The sequence below is a fragment of the Eumetopias jubatus genome, unplaced genomic scaffold (genome assembly GCF_037043125.1).
Source record: "Eumetopias jubatus isolate StellerSeaLion01/CBP00866 unplaced genomic scaffold, mEumJub1_p1.0 scaffold_5, whole genome shotgun sequence".
In the NCBI taxonomy this organism is placed as follows: Eukaryota; Metazoa; Chordata; class Mammalia; order Carnivora; family Otariidae; genus Eumetopias; species Eumetopias jubatus.
This window is the reverse complement of record NW_028274811.1, coordinates 76,282,858-76,303,704: the sequence shown is the minus strand read 5'-3', so window position 1 is coordinate 76,303,704 and position 20,847 is coordinate 76,282,858. Positions and strand designations below refer to the sequence as shown.

At 39.0% G+C, this 20,847-nt stretch overlaps 1 pseudogene; it reads left to right on the top strand.

Annotated features, from left to right (window-relative positions):
* Nucleotides 1-16,703: 16,703 nt before the first annotated feature.
* Nucleotides 16,704-17,157, top strand: LOC114200061 (small ribosomal subunit protein uS8 pseudogene; annotated as a pseudogene).
* The last annotated feature ends 3,690 nt before the right edge of the window (nt 17,158-20,847 follow it).

Genomic DNA, 20,847 nt, shown 5'->3' with positions numbered 1-20,847 from the left:
ACCCCATTTCCTGCATTCGATGTTTTAGTCCGCAAGTATATGTTACTCTTACTTCTCAACTATTATTCAGCATAAGCCGAAATGGAAGAAGGTGCTGACCTACCATGTTGCTACATGTGTCTTCCCCAGTTCTCCTCGTGATCACCACCAAGCCCTATCCACTCTTTGGATCCATTTATTCTTCATTTGGAGCTCCCTTCAAATTTCATAGAATTCTTCTCCTTTCCATGTTTCAGCCTATGCTTTTTCCAATCTTCACGGCTGGTCTCAGGGCATGTTACCTGTACAGTCCCACAGGACCTGGCACTGAGAAGGGCCCTGTGCTTGGTTTAATGTTGCCATCTTGAAATTCTTAATGATTTTTAAACAATAGTGCTGGATTTTCATTTTGTACTGGGACTCCCCAAACATGTAGCTGGGCCTGTCTAATATGGCTTTCACTACAACCTTAATTTCTTAATTGCTTTTAGGATTCCTCACACATTTTCTTCTGCTATAGTAATTTTTTCCTGTATCCAATGCAATTATATTTTTTATTTTGTAAGCTTCATGGAGGTATAAAATTCACTTATTTTAAGTGTACAGTACAACGATTATTACTCAGTTTACAGAGTTATGCCAGCAACCATCACAACAATCAAGTTCCAAAACATTTTCAGCACTCCGAACAGATTCCATGTGCCCATTTCTAGTTACCTCCTGCTTTCATCACCAGCTCTGCACTTTTTATATTTTCAAGGAATTTTTTAAAAAATAGAAATTCTTAGGGGGGCCGTGTGTGTGTGTGCTTGTGCGCGCATGTGTCTGGATGCTAAATTTCTCCTTCAAGGAAGTTGAAGAAGAATCTTGAAGGAAATGATGGTCTCCAAAAAAGGAGTGTGTGAAACTATTAATCTGAGCAGGCAGTCACTTTTCTTTTCTTTTTCTCTCTAATAGGTAGTTAGTGAGAGTCCATTTTGTGTGAAATCAAGTCTGGTGACGAGATAGTGAATAGGATCTGTTTAGAATTAGGAACTTCTACCTAAAGAAAACCTGTTTGTTTTTGTTTTCTTCTGGATTAAAAAAATATTTGAAAATAATATAACATACTACTTAGACTCATAAACAGGTCATTGGTAAACTCAATAAAACAATAATTAGAGATATAGTATACCAAGTATACTTTTACTCATTCTTCTTTTGATTTTAATTTGTATAAAATATTTACTTTTTCTGATTATAAAACTCCTGAGTGATTATATTTATAGATGTGCACAATATGGAATGATATATGGAGAAAAACAAAATTTCCAATTGTTCTAATACTGTATCACATTTTCTCTGAATATTTGTCTTTGCATATGTGTTTATCTAATGAGTTTTCTTGTTTGTTTCAGTGTGGGATCATAACTCATATACAATTTTCTCCTTGTTGTTTCCTATGTAGGTGATCATTTATACATCTTCATAAATACTCTTCAAAAACATACTTTATCTGTGTGAGTGGCAGCTAACCTTGGACCAAAAAAAGAGTCTAGGAGCAGGGTGTTAAATAAACTCTTCTGAATGTGAGAGTCATTAGCACCTATTTGTGATTCAGATCTTTCTAGATGGCTCTGTAGCAAGGAGACTGATTCAAGGTGATAAAAATTCTTTTGTAAGCCACCGCCTTACAGAACTCTACTAATGAAGCCATCTAGAGAAGGTAGAAGATCCTTTTAACTAATTTACCTAGGCAACCTCCATTTCTTAAATATGATTGCTTTCTATGCATTTCTTTCTTTGTCTCTCTCTCTCTCTCTCTCTTTTGATATAATTCCATTTATTTGAAATGTCCATAATAGGCAAATCCACAGAGACAGAAAGTAGATTCGTGGCTTCCAAGGGCAGGGGGATGGAGAGTGACTGCTAATAGGTAAAGGGTTTCTTTTGGGGGATGATGTAAATGTTCTAGAATTAGATGGTTACACATTGTAAATAAACTTAAAAATCACGGACTTGTACATTTTTAAAAAGGTGAGTTTAGTAGAATTTGAATTATATATATTTTTTAACATATTTACATTGTAGTATTTATTTGTATGTTTCTGCTCCCAAGAAATTTTTATTCCATAAAGGTGAGACCTACACTCAATGCAATTCCAAACACATAGTAGGGGTTCAATAAAAGTTTACCAGTAAACGAATGAAGGAGAGATGAAAACAAAGTACTGTTTTTGGTCTTACTCACTATTTTGGCCACTGAATAAGCCTGCTAATCTCCCTGAATGCAGAAAGCAAAAAGATATATAATTTAATTAGATAAGACATATAACATCACTTGGCAAGGTAATAATAAGCACTCTATAATCAGGCTGGCACATAATAAGCACTCTATAAATCAGGATATTATTATTAATAAAAATAATCTGTTTCCATATAGTCAGAAGCCTGAGCTCCCAGCCTTGGAGGCCAGGAACAAGTCAAAGTTACAAATGGGTAGCAAATGTGGCCCCCACACCCAGGGATAGGCACAGGCACAGGCCTTCTCTAGTCTGGTTTGTCCAATTGGAAGCTTGCTTGGAGTACCCCTCAGGCCACCCTTCTTTTCATCTGCAGATATATTATTGAACATTGTAGCTCAGTCCTGTCAGTCTAAATTAGGAGGATTAGGAGATGCTTCGCCAGGAGAAAACAGGATTTGGCAATTTGATTTCAGGAAGACTTGAAAGGTCAGAGATGGAAGGCCAAGGTGGAGTAAAAAGGGCTTTGAGCTTCTGCAGTGAGAACCACCAACTGGAGCAAGAAAGGCAGTTACGGATGTGTAGGAGCAACGTCTTCTATGAGAATCATCAACAGGATAGAATTTTGTCTGAGGAGGTGGGAGATACACTGAAGTGTCTAAAAGGAACATTTTTGTTAGTTTTGTTGTTGTCATAGGATTTCTAATTAAAATAGTACTTTTGGCTCATCAAAACAATTTTCCTTATTTAGTAATACTAAAAAGTTATTTTAATTTCCCCTTAGTGTTTTTCATTATATTTTTGTTAAATTTTATCCAAAGCCGCTTTTAAAAAGAGTGCTATAATTTTTATGCTTTAAATAAAATCTGTTTCCTCCTTATGAGAGATTGGCAATTATATAAGAAGTTAACGAAATGCTTATACGTATGGGAGGTTTTCTAGAATACATTTTTTACATAGTCGCTTGTTCGTTTTACAACTAGTTTCATGTCATGTTTTGCTGGTTGTTTGCAGGTGAAAGGTTTTTTTTTTAAAAAACAAAACAAAACAAAACAAAACAAATAAAGTTCTAAAAAAATAGATAAGAGCCTGAAGTAAAACCCTGTATTCTTAGGGTTCGTGGTTATTATTACATGTTTGGTGTCTGACCCTGGATGAGGTACCCAACATTCCGAGCTGTAATTTCCTATAAAATCTGTAAAGTGAGGATGCCTGGGTGGCTCAGTTGGTTAAGTGACTGCCTTTAGCTCAGGTCATGATCCTGGAGTCCCGGAATCGAGTCCCGCATCAGGGTCCCTGCTCCGCGGGGAGTCTGCTTCTCCTTCTGACCCTCCCCCCTCTCATGATCTTTCTCTCTCATTCTTTCTCTCTCAAATAAATAAATAAAATCTTTAAAAAAATCTATAAAGTGAAAACAATAGTATTCTGTTCACAGAGTTCCTGTGAGGATTAAATGAGAAAATGAACATAAACGTTAAGCATAGGACTGGGTGCCTAGTAAATGCTCAATAAATAGTTGAAAAAAATTGAGTGTGCGAATGTGACAAACAGTCCAGCAGGCTTTGTTTTCCTGACAGATTATGTTCATATGACTGTGTAGGAAAATTGTAAACATCTGTGCCTTGGTTGCCATTCTCCTGAGTTATTTAACCATGTAGATTTCATCAAATATTTTCAATTAATCAGACACAGGCAATGCCATTGACGCCGCACAGATGGTTTCTTCAATCCATCAGCGATGCCTGCGTGTGGCAATGCTGGGACTGGGCACATTAAAAGTTAGAGGCAAGGGAATTTGAGCTTTCAAATCTTGAGACTCCTGGAATGTTTTTAAGCTCCTTTGCTTCACCTCTGATACTGGAAAAGTTGATCTTTCTAAATATATATATTTTAAGAGTCAGCACCATCAGGGCTGCCTGACTCATTAGGGAATGTTCTGAGTCTGTGATAGGAAGGAAGCAAGTGAGAAAGGTTGAGAGAGTTAAAAAACACAATTTAATGTCTCCTTCACTGCTCATTTTTATTACTATAATATTAAGAAAATGTAGAGGTGGGGCGCCTGGGTGGCTCAGTGGGTTAAGCCTCTGCCCTCAGCTCAGGCCTGCTTCTCCCTCTGCCTCTGCCCCCACCCTGCTTGTGTGCTCTCTCTCTCTCTCTCAAGTGGATAATAAATAAAAACTTTAAAAAAAGAGAGAAAATGTAGAGAGCGCCGAATCCTAACCACTAGACCACCAGGGACGATCTAAAAAGAGAGAAAATGTAGAGATAAGAGCAGAAGTTTTTTGACAGAGTCTACCTACAGAAGTGTTATATTCCCATTGTGGACAAATCAGAAAACAGAGACTAGGAAAAAAGATTTCTCATAATCCTTCCACTCAAAGATAACTACCCTTGACATTTTGATTACATCCTTCATTATGATTATTTATGTACATATATACACACATGTGTGCATATGTATGTACACATATACTTGTGTATTTGCAAAAAATGGAATCAAACTGGAAAGTATTTTGTCATCTGCTTTTCCTACTTCGTGAGATAGTCCTAAGATTCTTTCACATCATTTGAATGTTCTTCTTCGTGATTCTTTTAAATAGATGTAAATAATCTACCACAGAAATGAAATGTTACTTCCTTAATCTCCTAAATTATGAGAGTTAGTTTTCAATCTTACTGCTATTGTTAAACAATGACTATTAAACCATTTTTAGCCAAAAGAGAAAATTTTGGAAGGCATTGAATGAGTAGCATAGAAAGCTTTCTATTCTAGCAAGGTTATCGCATAAAATTATTGTATTTGAAATCACTTACTAGAATTAGAGAACAACACAAGGGAATAAAAACAGGTTTCTAAGACAAAATGCATAAAAAACAGGAGCTACAATCTCCCAGAATAGAGAGAGTAGATAATACGGATGCATGCTGAGTTTCTCTGTACAGGCAATTCTCATTTTGCACAGGAGTGCAGGGCTGTGAAAACAACCATGCAGACTGAAACCATGCAAAGTAATACTCAACAGTGAATGAGAAAATGTAAGATTGCATGACCTTTAAAAATTTCTATCAAATACTGAAAATTCTCTATCGGTTATAAAAGTATGGTACAGTGAAACAAAAAAGAATAGCAAAACTAATGCTTATTTACATTATAATGTAAAATAGTACAAATATTGAGAATTCAATATTTTATTTCTTTGTAAAAATCTTATCAAAAGTTGAACAGCGATTGCCATATTCTTGTAAATAACTTACGATGTATTCAATGCATCTCTTCTATGCCTGGGCAAATTCTGATCAACTTCTGACATTTAATCCTTGGCTCTTTCAATGTCATGGAGTATCTCCGAGAGTGCCTTTGACGTGAAGTCTTCTGCCAATATCATGCATTTCCTCTGGGACACCTGCCTCCTCTCTGTCACAACCATTTCTCTCATTTACGTCCATAAGTTGGCCTTCCCTAGACTCCTCTAACTGCACATCCAGGGTGTCTCCCATGGTGGTAGTATCAAGATTACCACCGTCAGCCATTTCTCCTATAACTCCATGAATGTGAGATTCCAATTTCATTTTCAGCATTATCACTTTTCATTTCTTTGCTGTACTTTCATCTTCGTTGGCCAATTCCCTCTCAATTATCCATCTTTCTAAAATTTCATGGGGATTTATCACCGAGAGACAGAGGCAAAACTACCTGTTTTGCTGCCTGTACCTGATTGAGTAACACAGGCAGTGACCAATCACTGACAAACTTTGAAAGAAATGACATGATTGGCCACTGATCAGGATAAGCCTCCGCTATTCATGTAGTGATTTATGGACGAAAAAATTAGCAGCAAAATTTGTACTTTATACAATTATTCACAGTTAATGTACTGTGGAAATAGAAATGTGGAGCAGGTTGTCAGGGATCAGTGCAATTTAACTAAACCGTGTAACTGAACAGTGCATATTGGGACTGTGCAAAGAGAGGACTGCCTGTATATATTTATAAATAATGATTGAGGGGGATGGCTTTCCAAACTGATTTTGATAGGCTGTGAAGGGCAGTACTCCATTCTCCCTGTCTCAAGCTATCTGGGGGGCAACGTTGGTTTTATGGAGCCTGAAGGATATGTTGCCCTTAGGTTTTGAACTGTAGCATCCCACATAAAGGGGAGAATCATGCTGATGAGGTGACTTGCTGCAATGAGCAGAAAGTAGAAACTGTAATTCTTCCTCTTCTCACGTAACAGCACAGCAGAGCTCAGTGAGATTTCAGTCCAACGTGGGGAGCTGATTGTTTCCTATGATTCCTATTCCCCGACAGTGCCCCCACACACCTCATGGATAGTGACAAAAAAAAGCCTTGAGTTATAGGGCCAAGTCTCTGTTATAGTTCCAATAGGATACATCTTTGAAGTCAAGGTCAGGTCAATGGTGTTAAACATGGTGGGGGGGAGAGTGAAGGGACAAAGAGCCAAGAAAGTTGAGGAATTTACAGCCAAGTCTGTAAACAAAGAAGATGGATGGTAGCTGAAGACAAACAGAGGATTCACTGGAAAGAAGAGGAAATGGCCTTACTAAGTTAGGGTTGGGGACCCTGCAGAGATTCCCCACAGGGTCTTGATATGTCATCCCAATTATCTTTGCACTACAGTGTCTGTCATGTAAAAAGACCTTACAGATGTTTGTTAAATGAAGTAGGAATTATTGTTGGGATTCCACCACAAAGATAAGCATTTTTTTAATGTCAATTTTGGAGAAATAATATTTTAATAAAACCTAGAATAAATTTGACTAACTGCACAGGGCACACAAATAATAGAATGGACCAAAGATGGAAGTTAAGCACAAGGGTATTCAATGGGAAATTCATTTTTTCTCTCTGTTTGATGGTTTCTGCTCCTTTGCACTGTCCCCCAGGCAGTCAGAGTGATCTTTTAGAAATGTAATTCATATTACATAGTCTCTTGCTTAAAACTTCCCAATGGCATCCCTTGCACAAAGAATAAAATCTGAAGTGTTTATCATGGCTCACAGAGCCTCTGTCATCTGATCCTTAACAAATTCTCTGATCCTACTTATCTCTCTCCTCCATCACTTTCCCCTGTGCTCTCATATTCTTTTGTTACATTAGCCTTTTTTTCTATTCCACAAACAGGGAAGTTCATTGTGATCTTAGGATCTTTGCTCTTGCAGTTACCTCTGTTTGGCAAGTTCTATCTGTAGATTTTCACACGGAAAACTTTTTTAAAAGATTTTATTTATTTATGAGAGAGAGAGATTGAGAGCTCACAAGCGGGGGGAGAGGCAGTAAACAGAAAACTTTTAACATGGTTTTTGAAGTAAAGGATATGTGATCATAACACTCCCTATAGGAAAAATGATGGAAGGTGAATCATCTGCATCAGTCAGGATGCGTCAGTAGCAAATAGTCCTCCAGATCTAAGTGGCTTAAAACAACAAAGGTGTATTTTTTGCTCATGCTCCATGGCCATTGTGGTTGGCAACAAGTTTCTACTCTTTGCTGAGATGCTAACATTTTTTGATACCGCCAACTCAACGTGAGGTTTCCAGGGCTGCCATGTCAGAAGAAGATGAGATAGTAGAGCATTGTCAGTTAAGTGGTTTATCCCAGAAGTGACACAAATCATTGCTCATTATTGACTGTAAGTCTGGATCTGCTGTTTCCTATCTGAATTCTCATCTTTTTATCAGGCATTTTTGACAGGGACTAAATTTTCTTATTGGGATTTTCAAGATAATTTGAAGTACTTTTAACAATTTGGATTCCTGGGCCCCACCTTTCAAGATCTGATTTAGTTGGTGTGGGATGGGGAGTGGTCATCACTTAGTTACTTGCAGTAACTAAGCTGCGGGTGATGTGGAGACCACACTTGGAGAAACACACGTCTAGACGCTAGAACAATGGTTCGTCTATTTTAAGTGCTTAATAAATATTTTTTTGACTATACACTTAGGGTTCCTTTTCTTTTTTAAATTTTATTATGTTATGATAGTCACTGTACAATACATCATTAGTTTTTGATGTGGTGATCCACGATCCATTGTTTTCGTATAACACCCAATGCTCCATGCAGTACATGCCCTCTTTAATACCCATCACCAGGCTAACCCATCCCCCTGCCCACCCCAAAACCCTGTTTGTTTCTCAGAGTCCATAGTCTCTCATGGTCCATCCCTCCCTCCTATTCCCAACCCCATTTTCCCCTTCCTTCTCCTAATGTCCTCCACGCTATTCCTTATGTTCCACAAATAAGTGAAACCATATGATAATTGACTTTCTCTGCTTGACTTATTTCACTGAGCATAATCTCCTCCTGTCCCATCCATGTGGTTGTGAAAGTTGGGTATTCATCCTTTCTGATGGCTGAGTAATATTCCATGGTATATATGGACCACATCTTCTTTATCCATTCATCTGTTGAAGGGCATCTCGGCTCTCTCCACAGTTTGGCTATTGCGGACATTGCTGCTATGAACATCGGGGTGCATATGGCCCTTCTTTTCACTACATCTGTGTCTTTGGGGTAAATACCCAGTAGTGCAATTTCTGGGTCATAGGGTAGCTCTATTTTTAAATTTTTGAGGCACCTCCACACTGTTTTCCAAAGTGGCTGTACCAACTTGCATTCCCACCAACAGTGTAAGAGGGTTCCCCTTTCTCCACAACCTCTCCAACATTTGTTGTTTCTTTCCCTGTCCATTTTTGGCATTCTAACTGGTGTAAGGTGGTATCTCAATGTGGTTTTGATTTGAATTTTCCTGATGGCTAAAGATGATGAACACTTTTTCATGTGTCTGTTAGCCATTTGTATGTCTTCTTCAGAGAAGTGTCTTTTCATATCTTCTGTCCACTTTTTGACTTGATTATTTGTTTTTTGGGTGTTGAGTTTGAGAAGTTCTTTATAGATCTTGGATACCAGCCCTTTATCTGTAGTGTCATTTGCAAATATCTCCCATTCTGTGGGTTGCCTCTTTGTTCTGTTGACTCTTTCCTTTGCTGTGCAGAAGCCTTTTATCTTGATGAAGTCCCAAAAGTTCATTTTTGCTTTTGTTTCACTAGCTTTTGGAGATGTATCTTGAAAGAAGTTGCTGTGGGCAATGTCAAAGAGGTTGCTGCCTATGTTCTCCTCTAGGATTTTGATGGCTTCCTGTCTCACATTGAGGTCTTTCATCCACTCTGAGTTTATCTTTGTGTATGGTGTTAGAGAATGGTCGAGTTTCATTCTTCTGCATGTGGCTGTCCAATTTTCCCAGCACCATTTATTGAAGAGACTGTCTTTTTTCCATTGCATGTTTTTTCCTGCTTTGTCAAAGATTATTTGACCACAGAGTCGAGGGTCCATATCTGGGTTCTCTATTCTGTTCCATTTGTCTATATGTCTGTTTTTATGCCAGTACCATGCTGTCTTGGTGATCACAGCTTTGTAATATAGCTTGAGATCAGGCAATGTGATGCCCCCAGCTTTATTTTTCTTTTTCAACATGTCCTTGGAGATTCGGGGTCTTTTCTGATTCCATACAAATTTTAGGATTGTTTGTTCCAGCACTTTGAAAAATGTCATTGGAATTTTGATCGGGATGGCATTGAAGGTATAGATTACTCTGGGTAGCATAGACATTTTAACAATGTTTATTCTTCCGATCCATGAGCATGGAATATTTTTCCATCTTTTTGTGTCTTCTTCAATTTCTTTCATGAGTGTTCTGTAGTTCCTAGAGTATAGATCCTTTACCTCTTTGGTTAGGTTTATTCAGAGGTATCTTATGGTTTTTGGTGCTATTGTAAATGGAATCATTTCTCTAATTTCTCTTTCTACAGTTGTGTTGTTAGTGTATAAGAAAGCAACTGATTTCTGTGCATTGATTTTGTATCCTGCCACATTACTGAATTGCTGTATGAGTTCTAGTAATTTGGGGGTGGAGTCTTTTGGGTTTTCCACATAAGAGTATCATGTCGTCTGTGAAAAGAAAGAGTTTGACTTCTTCTTTGCCAATTTGAATACCTTTTATTTCTTTTTGTTGTCTGATTGCTGTTGCTAGGACTTCTAGTACTATGTTGAACAATAGTGGCGAGAGTGGGCATCCTTGATGTGTTCCTGATCTTAAGGGAAAGGCTCTCAGCTTTTCCCCATTGAGGATGATATTCGCTGTGGGTTTTTCATAGATGGATTTTATGAACTTGAGGAATGTTCCCTCTATCCCTATACTCTGAAGAGTTTTATTCAGGAAACGATGTTGTATTTTGTCAAATGCTTTTTCTGCGTCAATTGAGAGGACCACATGGTTCTTCTCCCTCCTCTTATTAATGTGTTCTATCACATTGATTTGCAAATGTTGAACCACCCTTGCATCCCGGGGATAAATCCCACTTGGTCATGGTGGATGATCCTTTTAATGTATTGTTGGATCCTGTTAGCTATGATTTTGTTGAGGATTTTGGAATCCATATTCATCAAGGTTATTGGTCTGAAATTCTCCTTTTTGATGGGGTCTTTGCCTCGTTTGGGGATTAAGGTAATGATGGCCTCATAGAATGAGTTTGGAAGTTTTCCTTCTGTTTCTATTTTTTGAAACAACTTCAGTAGAATAGGTATTATTTCTTCTTTGAATGTTTGGTAGAATTCCCTAGGGTATCCATCAGGCCCTGGACTCTTGTTTTTTGGGAGGTTTTTGATCACTGCTTCAATCTCGTTACTGGTTATTGGCCTATTCAGATTGTCAATTTCTTCCTATTTCAGTCTTGGCAGCTTATTGGTTTCCAGGAAGGCCTCCATTTCATCCAGATTGCTCAGTTTATTGGCAATATAGTTGTTGATACTAATTTCTAATAACTTTCTATTTCCGTGGTGTTAGTCATGATCTCTCCCCTTTCATTCATAAATTTATTAATTTGGGTCCTTTCTCTTTTCTTTTGGATAAGTCTGGCCAGTGGTTTATCGATCTTATTAATTCTTTCAAAGAACCAACTTCTAGTTTCATTGATCTGATCTACTGTGTTTCTGGTTTCTGATTCACTGATCTCTGCTTTAATTTCAATTATTTCTCTTCTAATGCATGGCTTAGGCATCGTTTGTTGCTTTTTCTCTAGTTCTTTAAGGTATAGAGTTAGTTGGTAAATTCGGGATTTTTCTATTTTTTTGAGTGAGGCTTGGATGGCTATGTATTTCCCCCTCAGGACCGCCTTTGCAGTATCCCATAGAGTTTGGACCGATGTGTTTTCATTCTCATTGATTTCCATGAATTGTTTAAGTTCCTCTTTGATTTTCTGGTTGACCCAAACGTTCTTGAGCAGAGTGGTCTTTAGCTTCCAAGTGTTTGAATTTCTGCCAATTTTTTTCTTGTGATTGAGTTCCAGTTTTAAAGCATTGTGGTCTGAGAATATGCAGGGAATAATCTCAATCTTTTGGTATCGGTTGAGATCTGATTTGTGACCCAGTATGTGGTCTATTCTGGAGAAAGTTCCATGTGCGCTTGAGAAGAATGAGTATTTTGTTGTTTTAGGGTGGAATGTTCTCTATATATCTATGAGGTCCATCTGATCCAGTGTATCATTCAAAGCTCTTGTTTCCTTGTTGATTTTCTGCTTAGATGATCTGTTCATTGATGAGAGTGGAGTATTGAGGTCTCCTACAATTAATGTATTGTTATCAGTATGACTCTTTATTTCAGTTAACAGTAGGCTTATGTAGATGGCTGCTCCCATGTTGGGGGCATAGATATTTACAGTTGTTAGATCTTATTGTTGGATAGACCCTTTAAGAATGACATAGTGTCCTTCTGTGTCTCTATTTACAGACTTCAGTTTAAAATCTAATTTGTCTGATATAAGAATTGCTACCCCAGCTTTCTTTTGAGGTCTGCTGGCATAGAAGATAGATCTCCATCCCTTCACTTTCAGTCTGGATGTATCTTTAGGTTCACAATGAGTCTCTTGTAGGCAGCATATGGATGGGTCCTGTCTTTTGATCCAATCTGCAACCCTGCACCATTTTATGGGAGCATTAAGGCCATTCAAGTTGGGTGATTATTGAAAGATATAAATGTATTGTCATTATGTTGCCTGTGAAGACCTTGTGTTTATAGATTGTCCCTGTAAATATCTGTTGTATATGACTCTTGGGGTCTTTCTCCTTTGATAGAACCCCCCCTAATATTTCTTGCAGGGCCAGCTTAGTGGTCACATATTCTTTCAATTTCTGCCAATCGTGGAAGCTCTGCATCTCTCCATCCATTCTAAATGACAGCCTTGCCGGATAAAGTATTCTTGGCTGCATGTTCTTCTCATTTAGTACGCTGAATATGTCTTGCCAGGCCTTTCTGGCTTGCCAGGTCTCTGTGGATAGGTCTGACATTATTCTGATGTTCCTCCCTCTGTACGTAAGAAATCTCTTCCCCCTAACTGCCCTTAAGATGGTTTCCTTGGTTCTAAGATATGCAAGTTTTATTATTACATGCCGGGGTGTTGGACTGTTTTCCTTGATCTTGGGAGGGGTCCTCTCTGCTTCTAGGACACAAATGTTTGTTTCATTCCCCAGATTAGGGAAGTTCTCAGCTACGATTTGCTCAAATACATCTTCTAGTCCTCTCTCTCTCTCTCCACTCCCTCTGGGATTCCAATTATTCTGACATTGGAACACTTCCTCGTGTCACTTATTTCTCTGATTCTATTTTCATGGATACTGAGTTGCTTTCCCTGGCCTCCTCTTTTCTCTTTTTATCTATTATATTGTCTTCCAGGTCGCTTATTTGTTCTTCTGCCTTGCTTACCCTAGCTGTTAGATTATCTAGATTGGATCGGATCTCACTGATAGCATTTTTAAGTTCTGCCAATTCAGCTTTCATTTCTGCCCTTAGAGACTCTATGTTGCCATTAATCGATTTCTCCATTCTAGCCATTGTCTTCACAATTGCTAGCCTGAATTCCATCTCTGACATCTTGGTTATATCTGCATCCATTTGTAAATCTGCAGCATAAGTCATAATCTCTGAGTCTTTTCTATTTTGGGGGCTCCTCCTCCTAGTCATTCTGTTGAGGGGTGGTTGAGGGAATGTACAGAGTCCAAATTATTGACCAGAACCCAAGCAAGATGCACCTGTTTTCTTGGGACCTTAGGGTTGCTGACCTCTTATTTTCCCAGCCTGTCTTCTGGTGGAGGGGCCTGCCCTGCTGTTACTCAGGCAACCATGTTTGGGCGGAGTTGCCCTGCCCCCCTGTAGCAGGGGATGGGCTCTGGGGGGATCAGTTTTTGGGGCTTTTGTTCTCTGGCAGCTTTCCCTGGTAGCTTTCCACATCTCTTCAGCAAGTCAGAGCAGAAGAGACCGTTTCCAACCCTCTGACTCAGAACAGAGAGACCGCAGTCTGTTCTTCAGTGAGATCTCCAGGCCACACCATCTCTGTTTCTGTCCGTGCTGCTATAAACTGCAGCGGCCTGGGTTGTGCGCCCCTCCACAGCACTCCCAGTCCTGCCTCCAGGTCAGAGCACGTCTCTGCCCTTTGTGCTTCTAAAACCGCCAGCCGCCCCCAGATCGCAGGCACGACCCCGCCGCTCCAGGTTTCCGCCCTGGGGGCTGTCCTAAAGTCCTTTCCCTGCCGCTACCGGTCTGTGAGTCTATGCCCCATCTCCAGCACACGAGGCTGTCACTCACCGGCGGTGTAGGATACCCATGGCCAGGCACCCTCCCGCTGCCTTTTATCCTCTGATATCTGCCTGCAGAATCACGGCTCCCCACTTCGTACCTGGAAATCAACCGCCTGCGATATTCTATTTGTACAGATCCAGATCTTCTTACCTCTCAGGCTGGTTTCGTGGGTGCTCAGAGTGGTCTGGTAGGTATCCAGTTCAATTCCAGGGACCAGTCGAAATAGGGTCCCCTACTCCTCCACCATCTTTCCTAGTCCCTAGGGTTCCTTTATAAATAAAAACTTAAAGGAATGAATCAGTGATTTAAATGAAAAGAATCTGTGTATACCAAGTTACATTAGGAGAAAGAGAAAGGCCCAGAATTCTATTCATCCTCCCTTAAATAACTTCCGATTTCAGGAGGAGGTAATACTGGGACTTTCTTTCACTTTGGGCATGTCATTAGGTTGATCCACACAACATGTCATATATCTTGTTCAGGAAAAAGGCACAAGTTTAATGATATTTAAAAAAAAAAAAGAGTGGATGAATTCTTTGACTCATTCCATTTGAAATGAACTATGGAACAAGCAAATCCAATCTCATGTAATTAGAAGTTACTTTAATTACATGAAATACAGCCTACATTTCTTTGACAATGATAGATAATAACCTCCTTTTTATGTTGTATTAAAAATCTAATGGCCAATAACTTTAGGGCCTTAACTAACTGAGACTGAACTCTCTTGTCACTTATTTCTGTGTTATTTTCACACTCTGATCACAGAATAACAACACTAGGAGTAAAGATTATAATGATGTCATAAACAGAGAACCATAAATGTATACTTTTTAAGTGAAGCTAAGTGTTCCATTATGATAGATTACCATCCCCTTGAAAAGCTCAACTATTTAAAAATCAGATCTGCTGCATTTTCAATACTCAGACTTTTCTCTGAAATGAAGTTTCAGGCTGGAGGTCTCCATGGGTGTGTATTCATGTGCATTATGTTTTGGTACATAAAATCTGAAAGCTTCTAAAGTATTAAAACTTTCATGTAAATCATGGAAGAAAAAAAAGACAATAAAAAGCTGGTACTTAAAATATCCATTAATTGTTTTAAAAATTAATTTGCAGGCGGATTCTATTTTTACAATTGCTGTAACTTTTTAGTTATTAATATAACTTTAATAATGTCACTATTTCCTCCTTTTCTGGGCAAGTTATTCACAATGTTAGGCTATTCTTAAAGGCTGTGGATGAATAGGGGCACTCACACCTTGGAGTATGGGCTAAATGTAAGATAAGAAAAGAATATTTGTTCAGGTACTGCAAGTGACAGTGTGTTAGATATATAGGTTCTGACTAGTGAATCTAAGTTTCTTGGCTAGGAAACGAATGGATCGTATTAGGTAATTTACTTTTGCCTGAATGTTGATAAAGTTTTGCTGATACTTCTTTTTTTTAAGATTTTATTTATTTATTTGACAGAGAAAGAGAGAGAGAGAGCACAAGCAGAGGGAGTAGCAGGGAGATGGAGAGGGAGAAGCAGGCGCCCCACTGAGCAGGGAGCCCCATGTGGGGCTTGATCCCAGGACCTTGGGATCATGACCTGAGCCGAAGGCAGGTGCTTAACCAACTGAGCCAACCAGGCGCCCCTGTTGGTACTTCTCTAATAGATGGTAACAAACTAAAAGAGCTCAAAAAAATGCAAGAAAGTCACATGTACTCAGAAACTTGCTTCTTTCTGTTACTGCATAAAAATTGTGCTTTTCCTGGATCACATCTGAGAAGGCAACAAGCACAGCAGAGGCATAGTTTTCTCTCCTACAAATGTCTCTGTAGTGTTGCAATTTAACTGCTTTGTGTATTTAAAATATACCATGAACAATGATAGTCATGAACATACATGGCAAGGAGATTATGATGTGTTGGTTCACAGGCCTCATATCTTCATAAAGCACAACACAGGATTAAAACTGGGAGCAAAAAATTCTAATGTCTATATTGCTTAGGACATTAGTGAGACACACACACATATGTATTTCTAAAATTCAGGTGTAGAGTCGAGCTAATCACATCCCATATTTCATAGCTCATTATAATTACTATTTCTGGGAAACCCCTCCATTTCCTTATCTTGTCCCCATTTTCCATGCCTACTTCCTTCTTTTCTCTAAAAAATAACCTAACATGTTTGTTATGCATCTTTGTATGTGCTCTGGTCAAATGTGTGTGGTTTTGTGACCTTGTCTTTTGAATTTTCATAAGTGGACCTAGGTTATAAATCTTAATCAGTTTTTCTCTGTTTGACTCAGGTTCTATTTATGTTACTGGCTGTTTTTCTACTCCTCCAGGCTGCTCACTGTTGTATCATTTATTAGGATCTCTGTAGTACCCACACTCACTTTTCAAAAGCACAATTTGGGTCATCCTCCCTGGTGTTCACTAGTCTTCCCTGATGTTCACTATTTATTGATGTGTTCATTCTCTACTTCCATCTTTCTAATAATCAAATATGGTTTGTAAATGAAGATCTTAACATACCAGAAGGAGGGCAAACAGCAGGCTTTACTAACATTTTCCAGTGAAGTTCTATAATGGCACAGGAACATCACATCTCTCTGACCAAAGAGAGGGCTTCCCTTATTCAATGAAGATATAATATGCATGAAATACCCTCTATTACTCTTCCAGTCTCCCCATGCTTTAATCTAAATATAGCCGATTGATGTTATAAAGCTATCCTTTAGAGCGCTCATTTTCATTGAAACATACAAGCTGCCTGTGCAGATGTGGGATCAGAGATGCATGAAGAAATACATAAATTTAAAATAACATAAAGCCAGCCCCATCCTCTTTCCGCCATCTTTCCGTGCGGCCATAATGGTGCTCATGAATGTCTTGGCAGATGCTGTCAAGAGCATTAACAATGCTGAGAAGAGAGGCAAACGCCGGGTTCTTATTAGGCCGTGCTCCAAAGTCATTGACCGGTTTCTCACTGTGATGATGAAGCATGGTTACATTGGCGAATTTGAAATCATTGATGATCACAGAGCGGGGAAGATTGTTGTGAACCTCACGGGCAGGTTAAACAAGTGTGGAGTGATCAGCCCCAGATTCAATGTACAACTGAAAGATCTAGAAAAATGGCAGAATAACCTGCTCCCGTCATGCCAGTTTGGTTTCATTGTAGTGACAACTTCAGCTGGCATCATGGACCATGAAGAAGCAAGACGAAAACACACAGGAGGGAAAATCCTGGGATTCTTTTTCTAGGGATGTAATACATACTTGCAAATAAAATGCCTCAATGGAAAAAAAAATAAAAAATAAATAAAATAACATAAAGCCAGAAGGTGCTGGAATCAGACCTGCTTATAACATTGGCTTGCTCAGTCACCATGCATGGTCATTAAGTGACTACCTTTTTTCTCTTTGTAGATCTTAGCCAGTAACTCAGAATATCTTGAGTTTCTTAAGGAAAAATGGATTATTACTATTAAGTAGAACCACTTCCTGTAGTCTTTTTAAACTCTTTGGGTCCTAATGAAGAATGTGGGCCAGCCTGATGAGGACCTTCTCCTGAGAGCAGCCCGGCTGTACCTCCAACCCCTGGAACTGTGCCAGGAGGCTGTGTGCCTAATCTGCTCAGAAATCGTTCCTTTCTGTCTGTCACTGAAGCCTGAACACACTCCAGGAATTAGGTACTAATTAATGTCAACACATTATAAATGAAGAAAGAAGGGAAATTGCTTGGATTCATTTCTGAGGAAATTTTCAGCAATTCGCTCCAGTCAAAGTTAATGTGTACCTCAGAGCAGCACTGAACCAAATCATAAAATGCTGCTCATGTGGATGAGTGACCTGGAGGTGACCTGAGCAAGCCTCTCGACCAGTATTTGTTTCCATATTGTGTCTATTTTGCTAGGATGCTGCTTATGGCATTTGATGATCTGATTGGTAGCATCAGACGGGCAAGGAATCCAAAGTAAGGCTTCACAAGCAGTCAATTCTAGGTTAGCTACACAAAATTCTAGGAAATAACTTTTAAAACAGCACTTGCCTGATTTTAGTCTGTGGCTGCTTTATGGGCTTCAGTGAACAGTTTTTCAAAAACTAGAACAAGTAGATCATTACATGAATCTTAAGAAGTCTTCCTTTTTTAATCAGAAGCAGATTCTCATATCCTGCTTTTATGTCTATAAAATTAGGAACCGGATGCTAACATCCAAATCATCGTTTTGGGTAATCAGGATAATAAATGTGTACTAGTATCTCATATACTGAGTCCAATATTGATCCAATATGTGAGAAACCAATCGGGGGTGAGTCTGCAGTCAGGAGCAGGAGACTCATTTTGCAGAAAAAGCAGTTGGTACTGCAAGAAATCACAAGAGGGTTCAGTTCTGTGTTCATTGTTCTTTAGGCTTCCTTATTACATTCTACACCTTTGAGGAAGCCCTTGGTGTGCACCTTACTGAACTTGGCCTGAGTAAGAATGTCTGGGCTTAGACAGGTAAGCACCTTGCTGGCTTTGCTTAGGCCTTGAGCTCACTAGAGAAGACTCGATGCCAGACAATTCCTCCAACTCCAGTGCCCAGCACAACATGTGGCACATAGTTTGGGACAATAATAACCAAATAAGGAAGACTACAGAGTAATGTAGGCATACCTATAATGTCACATTTCGACCATAGTAGTGGACTGCTGGGAAACTCATTTCAGTGCGTGGACTTTAGGGTTAAAAAGATAGATTTCACTCCTGAAAACTTAATGGCCATGGGTAAGCAGCCTTGAAATCTCAATTCCCTCTTCTGTATATTAGAGTTAAGTCTGTAAATAATGGATTTGTGGCAAAAAGGGAAGAGGTCTAGAATGAAGATTTGTTTGACCACATCAACACCAATGATTTTGCTAAAGTAAAAAAAATAAGATATAGAAAATTTGGTTCTTGATTGAAAACTGCTTTGATTATATGCTAATATGTGTTTTCCTAAATCTTAATATGATAACAAGAATGAAGTGATTTAAGAAAAAACATTTTTTTTGTTTTCCCAAGCACTTAGCACAGATTACACATAAGCCTGAGTCTGTGTTCTTTCTACAAACCACAGTGTGTAGGGCATGGATATGGAAGAACACACAAATAAAAAAGTCAAGACAAATAAAGTTTATTAAGAAAAATCTGTTTGAAACTTCCTGGTTCTATCCATGCGTTAATATTCCTGCAAATAATGTGTATAATTTTCACTGCATTTTGGTAAAATGCTGGAAGAGAAACAGGAGGAAAGGAGCAAAGATGTGTGGGACTTGTCCTAGGAGAGTAGCAGGCAGACCAGGACCGGATAGAAAAGTCACCCAGGGGGATTAATTCATTTCTAACAGTGCTAGTATTGGATGAAGAGGATTTTCTTTTCTTCTTTTCTTTTTTTTTTTTTTACAAAGATGAGAGCATAAGATGCACTTTGAAACATTTAAAAGTTGAAAAAAACAGTAGATGTTTTGTCTCTTTGAAAATTTAACAGAGCGATAGCACACACTTACCAAATGTCTTGCAGAGCACCCTTCCAAATGAAAGATATATACTAAGTACACCAGGATGGCTATCTATGTGGGGGAGAGAAAATGGGGCCAAATGGGAATAAATAATACATTGAGGGGCCTCGCCCAGACCACTGGTGATTAAATTGACTCTGCACCTGGGGTCCAACAGAAACCAATCACCACCACCAAAACAATGAAACTGAAACACAGTGTGAGTATGTAGGGTTCTCAGGGGAGCCCCTTTCATTTCCTATACTGGGGAATGATGCTTCAGGCTATGGAGTGCCTAGGATTCCCAGGTGCAGGTATGAGTGAGTGAGTGTGTGTGTGTGTGTGTGTGTACGCGCGCACGTGCATGCGTGCTTTCCTGAGATTTAATTTGCATGAAGAGAGATGGAGCCCAAGAAAACTGCTGGCTTTTGAATATTTTGGCTGTCTTGAGTCAGGATATTCCCTGCCCAAACATAGCCTTCCTTTCAATAGGAGCTCCTTTAACTTTCCCATAGTTTTGTATGTAGAATTTGTGTGTGTGCGTGTGTGTGTATGTGTTCGTGCGTGTGTACAGACCTTTGGAGTTTATAAAGGACAATGGCACACCAATTCAATACTCACTCACTGTAAGGGTTAAAATGGTGGTGCAGCAAAAATACCCAACAACAATGTGCAGCCCATTAAAAGGCAATTAGATAAACAGTTGCTACAAGCTTGAAAAATCTGCCTCCTTTACCATGGTGAATGGATTGGAATCAATCCACAGTTAATAAAAAGGAAAGGATGTGGAAACGTGGCTGAAATGTAAGACAAAGGGAAATAAAATACTATTTTTCAAAAAGAAATGTATAGGGATGCTGATGGAGGCACTCAACTAGAAATATGGATCGTTCACTTAAAAATCAGAAGATTTAGTTTTTATAAATCTGTGTGTCTCAGTTACCCTTTGCCAAAGGGATAATAAGATTGCAGTCATAAAATATCTGAAATATTGCACTATATTTTCTATGTTCTATATTTTTGACCATTTAGCTACCTATCAGTTAACTGCATGTTGGATTAGTTTCAGACAACCCCACAAATACACATCGAGGCATGCATGTTTTGGTGACTTCACACACTCAGTCTTTCTGCATCAAGGAAAGTTTCCCTTCTACTGTTCGCTTACTGAGAGATTCAAAAGTTTAAGAAAAGAAACATTATCCTCAAATGATTATGCCAAAGGCTGTGATCCATCCAAACTCACATGCAAAACAAGGCTGGGCCTGATCTGTTCATTTTTGAGCACCGGGCAACAGCTGCTTGTCATCTACCTTCACTGGAGTGTTCTCATTGATTGCATTCTTTCTTTTGACTCTTTCATCATAAAAGAGACAGAAGAAGAAAGAAAGGGAGAGAGAGAAGGAGGGAAGAAGGGCAGGGGAGAGGGGCCGGGGGAGAGGGAGCGGGGGAGGGAAGGAGGGAGGGAGGGAGGAGG